General features: G+C 32.8%; 1 long non-coding RNA gene across 1 annotated transcript in view; it reads right to left on the bottom strand.

Annotated features, from left to right (window-relative positions):
- Window positions 1-2,653: 2,653 nt before the first annotated feature.
- LOC116575364 overlaps window positions 2,654-11,775 on the bottom strand; it is an 87,544-nt gene continuing 78,422 nt past the window's right edge. Inside the window, exon 3 of the long non-coding RNA XR_004279734.1 lies at window positions 2,654-2,676. This is a non-coding gene — a long non-coding RNA (uncharacterized LOC116575364). The remainder of the gene's footprint in view (window positions 2,677-11,775) is intronic.

Raw genomic sequence — 11,775 nt, 5'->3', positions numbered from 1 at the left:
AGACACGTGCTAGAAAATAAACCAGGAACCACAACTGTAGTGTTAGAGGTAGCTCCTGAATAAGCCTTCTCATTTATTTACAAAGTGTGTTTTAAATAACAACCAGGTAATTAGAGAAGTTCCAGTTCTGGTAATGGCAGAATAGCTGGAATAGGAATAACCTTCTTACTGATGACAACCATAAATTTTGGACCCCCCCCCCAAAGAAAAGTCACTTGGAAGGCCTGCAGATAAACCAAAAGCTGGCAGTTGTTGAAGGAGGTATGAACTTTTAAAGATCAGATGTCAATTAGGTTAAGAGTCACATTTATCCAACTTTTCCCCCAAGGGCACTTCCTTCTTTGCATGAGAATAAGGAGTAGAGCTCAGACTCCTGGACTCAGGATTTGAAGGTTAAATTTTGGGTTACCAGTGCAGCTGGGAATTAAGGAAAGATATCCTAGAAAGGAGGTAGCCATGGAAAAAAGAGCACATACCTGTATAAAACTGCACTCAAATTCTTGGCTGACTCTAAAATTATGAATGTACTGGGCAAGACTCAAGGGAGACATCAGGTGAATGTACACCTGGAAGGAAAAGTGTTGAGCAGAGTTGTCAGCACATAAAGTGCTAGGGGAGATAATTTGGAGTTCAAGTTCCACCAAATTAGAGTGAATTAGTAAATACCTCAGCTTCCCATTAAAGCCTTAAAAGGACCATGCCTTTGAAGCAGGGACTATATCTACTAGGACTAAGGCGTGAACCTTTAGGACTGAGGCAGAACCAAAATAAATCATCCCTAATAAATCCCTAAAAACAGGCCTCTGTAGAAATAAATAATTGTATAATTTAGTATTTGCTGACAGAAAACTCTCTCTAAAGAAAAATGAAAAATCTGGAATCTCTATGGTGCTTCCTTAATAATAAAACATATTGATAGGATGAGCACTGGGTGTTATAAGCAACTAATGAATCATTGAACATAACATCAAAATTTAATGATGTACTACTATATGTTGGCCAATTGAAATTAAATGAAAAATAAAATAAAGCATATTGTCTAATCTAAAATAAGAAACTACTTGTTAGGCAAGGAGGCTGGAAAAAATGAACTATGATTTAAGAGAAAATATAGTCTACAGAAGGAGACCTATGAATGATAAATATATTGAAATTAACAGATAAGAATTTTAAAAAATTGATAAATATGTTAAGAAATGTACAGGAAAGGATAAATATAATAAATTATGAACTAGAGAATTTCAGAAAATTATAATAATTCTAAAAAGAAACAATTAGAAATCTTAGGACTAAAAAATAAAATATCAAAACAAAATTGTATTACTATACTAAGTAGCAGATCAGAGATTACATGAGGAAGGAACAGTGAATTTGAAGTCAGGTTAATATTATTCAAATCAAAACACAGAGAAGAAAAAGATAGAAAAAAAAGAAAAAGAGCCTTAATGACTTGTGAGACAAAATAAACTAAACTTTTGTGTGATTAAAACCTCAGAAGGAGGACAGCAGGTAAACAAATGTATTTGAAAATTCCCCAAACTGATTAAAAACAAAAAATCCATTGACCAGGAAGTTAAGTGAACTCCAAGCAGGGTAAGCATGGAACAAAATGTGGAATATTTATGAAAAAGATTATATATTTGGCCATAAAATCAGAGTATTTTCTCTGGCTACAGTGGAATTAAATTTAAAAAGTTAATTAACAGTAAGATATCTAGAAAATCTCCAAATATTTAGGAATTAAAGAACATATATAAATTATCATGTGTCAAAGAAGAAATCACAAGGAGTATGTGAAAACAGTTTTAATTGAAATATAATAAAAACACAATAAATCATAACTTGTGACATGGAGTTAAAACTATGCGTGGAGAAAATTTTTAGCTTTAAAAATGCATGTATAAGAAAAATAGTTAAAAGTTAAACCTAGCAAATATGGGGAAAGGAAAAAAGCAAATTAAACTCAGATTAGGTATATGAGTAGAAATAATAAAGATGAGATTGGCAGCCGATGAATTAGAAAACAGTCCTCTCAAAAATTAGAGACAATCTGGGAAGCTAAAGTTATTTCTTTGAAAAGGTAAATGAGTTAAAGAAATGTCTACCAAGACATTAGAGGGGATGGGGGTTGTGGGAATGGGTTAGCCCCGTGATGGGTATTAAGGAGAGCACATGTTGTGTGGAGCACTGGTTGTTATACACGAACAATGAATCATGGAACACTACATCAAAAACTAATGATGTATTGTATGGTGACTAACAAAATTTTTAAAAAGTGAAAAAAACAAGGTGCACAATACTCATGAAAAATAATAATAAATAACAGAAAAATATCATGAATAACTTTGTCAATATTTTTGACAATAACATTAGATGGAAACACAAATAGATCAAAAATTCCTAGAAAAACACAATTACCACAAGAAGGTATATAAAATCTGAATAGCCCTAAAAAAAAAAAAAGAAAGAAAGAAAGAAAGAAAAGAAAAGAAAATCTGAATACCCCATATGTATTATAGATATTGATTTTATAATGAAAATCCTTCCCCATAAGATAACTCCAGGACCAGATTGCTTTATTGAGGAATTCTACTAAATAATTAAGAAGAAAAAGCAGAAGAGCAGAGAATATTACTTAACTTATTTATGGGTGCAGCATATTCCAGCTACAAAATCCTGAAAAGCACAATACAGGACACAAAATTACAAACCATTATTTTTTCACAAACATAACATGCAATATCCTTAACAAAATATCATCAAATCAGACCCTGCACTATATAAATGTATAAGTACACATATATACACACATAACATAATATTAACAAATCAAATCCAGCAATGTATCAAAAGGATAATAATATGTTGACCTATATCAAAAGCATAATAGCACATTAATTCAAGTTGGCTTAACACTTGAAATCAGTCAATTCACTACACCAATGGAATAAAGTAGAAAATTATATGATTAACTTAATTGAGGCAGAAAAAACACCTGACAAAATTCAACATTCATTCAAGGACTAGAAGGGAACTTTCTCGTATACATACAGTAGAATATTACTCAGACATAAAAAGGAATGAAATCTTGCCTTTTGCAATGACATGGATGGAGCTAGAGAGTATTATACTAAGCGAAATAAGTCAGAGAAAGACAAACACTGTATGATTTCATTCACATGTGGAATCTAAACAAAACAAATGAAAGTAGGAGGGAAAAGAGAGAAAACCAAGAAACAGACTCTTAACTGTAGAGAACAAACTGATGGTTACCAGAGGGGAGGTGGGTGGGGGATGGGTTAAATAAGTGATGTGGATTAAGGAGGACAATTGTGATGAGCACCAGTGTTGTATAGAAGTACTGAATCACTAAACTGTATACCTGAAACTAATATTACACTGTACATTAACTAACTGAAATATAAATAAAAACTTTTTTAAAAGGTAACTTTCTCAATATCAAAAGGACATCTATTAAAAACTTACATATAACATTTTATTTTTATTTTTTAAGGATTTTATTTATTTACTTGAGAGATAGAGAGAAATGCATCCACGTACATGCATGAGCAGGGGTGATGGGGAGGGAAGGGAAGAGTACATTCCCCACTGAGCAGGAAGGCTCAGTCACAGGACCCTGGGATCATAACCTGAGCTGAAGGCAGACATTTAACCAACTGAGCTATCCAGGCATCCTTTACACATAAGATTTTATGTAACAGTATAATATTGACTGGTTTACAATTATATTAAAGGAAAAACAAGGATATCCACTCTCACCACTACTATTCACCATATACTAAAGGTTCCAAGCTAGCAATAGAGGAAAAAAAAAATAAAAGGGGGGGGAAATGAAAGGAAGAAGAAACCCTATTGTTAATAACAGACACACACCAAGGAATCTACAAAGAAATGATTATAAATAATAATTCAGCAAAGTAACAGCATACTGGATCAATTTAAAAAATTTCTCTATATTAATAACTAAACAAGCAGAAAATGAAATTTTATTTTATTTTTTTAAAGAATTTATTTATTTATTTATTTGACAGAGAGAGATCTCAATTAGGCAGAGAGGCAGGCAGAGAGAGAAGAGAGAGGAGGAAGCAGGCTCCCCATTGAGCAGGGAGCCTGATGTGGGACTCGATCCCAGGACCCTGAGATCATGACCTGAGCCAAAGGCAGAGGCTTAACCAACTGAGCCACCCAGGTGCCCCCTGAAAATGAAATTTTAAAATACCATTGATAATTGCATCATAAATAATTATAATTAATTTAAGAAAACTTCAAAGAAACATCTACACTAAAAATTACAAAACATTACTAAGAGATATATCTTTTAACTAATAAATGGAGAGATAAATAATATTTATTATTGGAAAGATTCATTATTGAAATGTTAATTTTCTCCAAGTTATCTTTAGATCCATCCAATTCCATTAAAATCCAAGCATTGTGATAGATATTGACAAGCAAATTCTAAAAGGTATATGGAAATGATAAGAACTCAAGATAGGGAAACAGTCCTGAAAAAGAACAAAGCTGAAGGTCTACTGATTTCAAGAAACACTACACAGCTTCACTAATAAAGACAGTGTAGATAGACACATAGATTGGTGGAGCATAACAGATAGTCTAGAATAGACAGACCCATATAATTTTCAACAAAGGCACTAAGACATTTAAAAAAAAGAAAAATATTTCCAACAAATGATGTTGAAATAACTGGATACCTTCATGGGAAAAGTAAATCTCAATCTCCACTTCACATCATATACAAAAGTTAATTTGAGTTGGAAGATGGACCTAAACATAAGAGCTATAATAATAAAGTTTCTAAAAGAAAATATAGGATAATACTTGTGGGACTTTAGGATATGCAAAGATTTCTGAGATAGGAAAAAGCAAATCAACCATAAAAGAAAAACTGATAAATTGAACTTAATTCAAATTAAAAACTCTTGTTCATAAAAGACTTCATTAATAAAATGAAAGAGCAAGTCCACAGATTGAGAGAAAATATTCGTGATATATATAACTGGCAGTATACTTGAATCCAGCATACATAAAAAAAAACTTGTAAAACCTCTAAAAAAATGATTAAAAGACTTGAACAGTAATTTCACAGAAGATGATATATGAATGATCACCATTAGTCATTGGGAGAATTTATATTAAGACCACAACAAGATTTTATTTAATTAGAACTGATAAATTTTTTAAAAGATTTTATTTATTTATTTGATACACAGAGGAAGTGTGAGTAGGGTAGGGGAAAGGGGAATAAGAAGAGGGAGAAGCAGGCTCCCCACTGAGCAGGGAGCCTGATGTGGGGCTTGATCCCAGGACCCTGGGATCATGACCTGATCCCAAGGCAGATGCCCAACCAACTGAGATATCCAGGCAACCTTAAAATTGATTAAAAAAAATTTTTTTAAGATTGATAATACCAAATGTCGGTGAGAATGTAGAACAACTGAGATGCTTATAGACTGCTGGTGGAAATGGAAGTGGTACAATCATCCTGGAAAACTCATAAACTTATAAATCTCAACATATACATACCTGTTACCCAAAAATTGCACTCATAGATATTTATCTCCCTTCCTTAAATGAAAACATAAGTCCATAAAGAGATTTGAGGAAGAATGTTCCTGTCAGCTTTAATCATGGTCACTCTAAAGGGAAATAACTCAAATGTTCACAAACAGGGGAATGGATAAACAAACTGTGGTATATTACTACTCAGAAATAAAAAAGAGATGAGCTACTGACACACAGAATAATATGGATGAATCTCAAAAACATCCTACTGAGTGAAAAAAGTGAGACGCAAAAGAAGTGCATGACGTAGAACTCCATTTACATAAAGAGGCAAAGCTGAGCTTTGGTAATAGAAATCAGAAGAATGGTTATCTCTGTATGTTTGTGGGCAGGGAGAATTGACTGGGAAGGGGCACAAGGGAGATTTCTAGGGTAACTTAAATATTCCATATCTTAATTGGAGTGGTGGTTAAATGGGTATGTACAATTGTCAGAATTTATCAAATGGTACAGTTACTATCTGTGCATTTTATTGTACATAAACTAAGACAAAAATATCCATAAGGAACAAAACAAAAAATAAAAATAATAACCAGGTAATTAATTAAATAATAATAATAAGGTGATTAATTAAAAGCAAAATAATTTTATTGATTGAGTTTTGAAAGAATGTTTACATGGGAAGATAAAAAAATGATACCAATTCCCTACCATCTCCTCCACAAAATAGAAGCAGAAGAAATACTTTCTAATTTATTTTATGAGGCCAGCATTATCTTAATACCAGAACCATACAAAGACGTTCCAGGAAAGAAAATTACAGACCAATATTTCTCATGAATATAGATGCAAAAATCCACAACAAAATGCTAGCAAATTGAATCTAATAATTTGAGAATTATATACCACAACCAAGTGAGATTTATTCCAGATATACAAGTTTGGTTCAACATTTGAAAATTAATTTATGTCTCATCACATTAACATGCTAATGAAGAAAAATCATAATATAATATCAATGGACACAGAAGAAGCACTTGAAAACATCTAACATCCATTCATGATAAAAACTCTGCAAACTAGGAATAAAAGACAACTTCCTTTATTTGATAGAGAACATCTACACAAACTCTACAGTTGACATCATACTTTTTTTTTTAAGATTTTATTTATTTATTTGACAGACAGAGATCACAAGTAGGCAGAGAGGCAGGCAGAGAGAGAGAGGAAGGGAAAATCCTGAAGAATCAACACTAATAAGAACAAAAAAAACTGCTATAAGTAACAAATGCATATAGCAAGGTAACAGGATACAAGCAAGGTTAATATAAAAAAGTCAACTGCTTTCTTATATAATGGCAATGAATAATTGATATTTTAAATTAAAAACAGGATCCATTTACATTAGCACCCTAAGAAGGTATACATATAACCAAGCATGTACCAGATCCATAAAAGAAAAGATACAAAACTCTGATAAAATAAAGATCTAAATTGGGGCGCCTGGGTGGCTCAGTGGGTTAAGCCGCTGCCTTCGGCTCAGGTCATGATCTCAGGGTCCTGGGATCGAGTCCCGCATCGGGCTCTCTGCTCAGCAGAGAGCCTGCTTCCCTTCCTCTCTCTCTGCCTACTTGTGATCTCTGTCAAATAAATAAATAAAATCTTTAAAAAAAAAAATAAAGATCTAAATAAACAGAAGTTATTCCAAGTGAATGGATAGGAAGACTTATTAAGATGTCAACTCTTCTCAACTTAATCTATAGATACAACTACAATTCCCAAGTAATTTTGTGGTTATTGACATACTGATTTTGAAGTTTGTTTGGCGAGGCAAAAGACCCGCAATAGCTAACAGGATAATGAAGAACATAGTTGGTAGAATGGTACCACCCAAATTCAAGACTTACTATGAGTCACTTATATCTCAAAAATACTAGAAAAAAAAGAGCAATCTACAGATTTAATGCAATCCCTATCAAAATAACAACAGAATTTTCCACAAAACTATAACAAATAATACTAAAATCTGCATGGAACCACAAAAGACTCTGAACAGCCAAAAATGATCATGAGAAAGAACAAAGCTGGAGGTATAACAGTCTCAAATTTCAAGATATACTACAAAGCTATAGTAATCAAAACAGTATGGTACTGGCACAAAAACAGACACAACAGATCAATGGAACAAAACAGAAAGCCCAGAAATAAACCAATGCTTATATGGTCAATTAATCTATTACAAAGAAAGCAAGAATATATAATAGGAAAAAGACAATCCTTTCAACAAATGCTGTTAGGAAAACTGGACAGTGAAAGAATGAAACTGGATCACTTTCTTACACCATACACAAAAATAAACTCAAATTGGATTAAAGACCTAAATGTGAGACCTGAAACCATAAAACTCCTAGAAAAGAACATAGTCAACTATGTCTTTGATATCAGCTTTAGCAACGTTTTTCTAGGTAAGTCCTCTCAGGCAAGGGAAACAAAAGCAAAAATAAACTATTGGGACTACATCAAAATGAGAAGCTTTTGAAAAGTAAAGGAAAACATCAGCAAAATAAAAAGAAAACTTACTGAAGAAGTTTGCAAATCATATATCCAATAAAGGGTTAATATCCAAACTATATAATGAACTTATACAACACCAAAAAAGACTAAAAATAAAAAACCATAATTTAATTTAAAAAAGAGGACCTGGATAGACATTTTTTCCAAAGAAGACATACAGATGGCTAACAGACACATAAAAAGATGCTTGATGTCACTAATCATCAAGGAAATGCAAATTAAAAACACAATAAGATATTACCTTACACCTGTCAAAATGGCTGGAATCAAAAAGACAAAAATAACAAATATTAGTGAGGATGTAGAGATAAAGGAACCTTAATGCACTGTTGGTGGGAATATGAAAAAGGGTTTGAGCACTGAATAATGTATAGAATTACTGAATCATTATGTTGTACATCTAAAAATAATATAACACCATATGTTCAATAAAAAATAAACTGAAAATAAACTTAATAGAAAACTACAGTGATCAAGACAGTGTGGTAACAGTCAAAGAACAGGCAAATAGATCAACAGAATAGAATAGAAAGCCCAGAAATAGACCCATATAAATATAGTAAATTGATCTTTGACAAAGAAGCAAAAGAAAATTAATGAAGAAAGAACACTCTTTTTAACAAATTGTGCTAGAGCAGCTGGGCATGCACATGCAAAACAAACAAACAAACAAAATCTAGACACAGACCTTACATCTGTCACAAAAAATAACTCAAAATGGATCAGACCTAAATGTAAAATGGAATAATACACAACTTTAAGAAAAAAATAAGAGAAAATCTAGATGACCACAGATTTGTCAATAAGTTTTTAGATGTAACTGCAAAAACACAATGCATGAAAGAGAATGATGACTTGGACTTTGTTAATAACAAAGCAAAACAAAACAAAAACAAAAACAAACAACAACAAAAAGAAACCAACTTTACCCTGTAAAAGACATTGTTAAGAGAATAAAACGACAAGCCACAGACTGAGAGAAGACTTTTGCTAAATGCGTAGCTCATAACGAACTTGCGTCCAAAATACACAAAAATCTTATAACTCAACATTAAAAAAACTAATTAACTAATTTAAAAAATGGGCAAAAGATCTGAACTGACATTTCCCTTAAAGAAGATATACAGATGAAAAACAAGCTTATAAAAAGATGCTCAACCTCATATGTCATTAGGTAATTGCAAATTAAAACAATGAGATAATATTACATACCTCCAGGATGGCTAAAGCTTAAAACACTGACAATACCAAATGTTCACGAAGATGTGGAGCAATAGGAGTTTTCATTCATTGCTGATGGAAAAGCAAAATAGTACAGCCACATTGGAATGCAGCCATGCAGTTTCTTAAAAAGCTAATCATACAGTCCAGCAAATCTTTTACTTATTCAAATGAATGAAAACCTATTCCCACACAAAGCCAGCACAAGAACATTTATAGCAGATTTATTCTTAGTTACCCAAACTTGGAAGCAATCACAATGCCATTCAATAGGTGAATGAATAAACAAACTTTGTACATCCATATGGTAGAATATTATTCACTAAATATTATTCACTATTATAGCACTAAAAATGAAACATAGAAGAAACTTAAATGCATATTACTAAATGAAAGAATCCAGCTTCTGAAAAAAAAGTACATACTATATAATTCCAACTACATGACATTCTAGAAAATTCAAAATAATTGAGACAATAAAAACTTTACAGTGGTTGTCAGATATTTAGGATGCTAGGGAAAGAGGTGAATAGGTGGAGAACAGAGGACTTTTAGGGAACTGAAACTATTATGCATGATTCATGGTACATAACATTTGCATTTGTCAAATTTCATAGAACTGTACAATGCAAAGAGTGAACCCTAATGTAAACTATGGACTTTACTAATAATGTGTCAATATTGGTTCATCAATTGTAATAAATGTACCACAATAATGCAAGGTATTAATAATAGGAGAAACTGAGGGGGGAAGGAGGTATATGGGGACGATACTTTCTTGCAATTTTTCTGTAAATCTAAAACTGTTCTAAAACACAAGTTATATGTATTTTTTAATGGAGAGGGTTTTCTCTTAAATAAATCATGTTTGGGAGATGCTGGCCAAATAAAATAAAATTAGTTTCTCTATAGAAGAACTTTATAGAAGAACTTTTCACAGCCTATAATATGCTGATATGCACTGAACTCTCTATGAGAGGCGTGTCTGGGTGGCTCAGTAGGTTAGGCCACTGCCTTTGGCTCAGGGCATGATCTCAGGGCCCTGGGATCAAGTCCCGCATTGGGCTCTCTGCTCAGTGGGGAGCCTGTTCCCCCCCACACCTGCCTCTCTGCCTACTTGTGATCTCTCCCTGTCAAATAAATAAATAAATAAAATCTTTTTAAAAAATGAACTATGAGAGAGAAAATGTATACAGTTTTTCCCAAACTTACTTGACTAAAAAGCTTGTCTTTCCAGAGTATATCAAGAGACTACTGTGCTTTATATCACTGTGGGGAGCACTGTGACACAGCAGTGAATTAATGACTTTTTTTGAATTAATGACTTTTAAAAAAAAGTTTCCTGTGTATGCCTGAAGAAAAAAATGATATTACACATAAGGCAATCTTCCATTTTCTCAATTACAAAAATATAAAAAAATAACTATTTTGACCAACTCTAAACTACCAAATTTTAGAGAATGTAACTGAAAAAAATCAGCTATTGATTTATGACACATAATTTTTAAATTTACTTATATGTATGTAAATTTGGAAGTTGAGATGTATACTGCTCTATCCCAGTCTCATATCTAAAGCACAATTTTATTCAAAATTTTCACATGCATCTTCAACTTTAACCTCTCAGACACTAGGATTTCAATAAGCAAAGTGACTGTAGAAGTAATATGCTGAGGATGGCAGAGACTCTCTGAACCTGAATCTCTGGATGATGCTATGGAGAAGAACCCCCATCAACACACGAACACCAATAAGTACTCTTATGGATGTGAGTCCCATCCTTTGTTACAGCATCATCTCATCAAAGTCCAGATTCTCAAAACCTAAGTTAAGTCCAGGTGCAGTTGAGTCTCCTTGAGTATTCTTCCTTAAGCTGAGCTCCTCAGACATAGTTTCTCTCAATCTGAGTATCTGAACTAAAGAGACAGGTTATCTCCCTGCACAACAAACAGTGGATAACTACTAGAGACACACCTGTTCCAAAAGTGGGAATTGATAAGGCACACAGGGGCCACTGAGCCACAGAATTTTGAAATATAGCTGGGCATATGTTTTAGAAATTACTTATTAGAATTCCATCCTACTTTTGTTTACAAAGGATTCTTCATGACTCTTGGCTCTATCCTTTGAGCTTTGGTTTCCACCCACTGGATCATTCTTTTATGAAAGGAAGTCTGTGTTTTCTGCCGAGTACTTTTCTCAACTTATTTGCTGCCTGTACAAATTTGATGGTCCAAAGACTTCTTTTTATGTCATACTATTTCCATTCCTTTCAAAGTAACACACTTTGTCAACACTTCTTTCTGCAACACACTTCTCTTAAAATCATTGTGGGTTTTCTATGAATATTATTTTTGCTCAGTCATTAAACAGATACTACATCCACAGATCTCTTGGAGATAAGTCTTTCCATATCATGGTTTCTGATGAAATTGC

This window comes from Mustela erminea, chromosome 16, assembly GCF_009829155.1.
Source record: "Mustela erminea isolate mMusErm1 chromosome 16, mMusErm1.Pri, whole genome shotgun sequence".
NCBI classification, from domain to species: Eukaryota; Metazoa; Chordata; class Mammalia; order Carnivora; family Mustelidae; genus Mustela; species Mustela erminea.
Note: the sequence above shows the minus strand (reverse complement) of the source record. Positions and strands in the feature narration are given on the sequence as shown.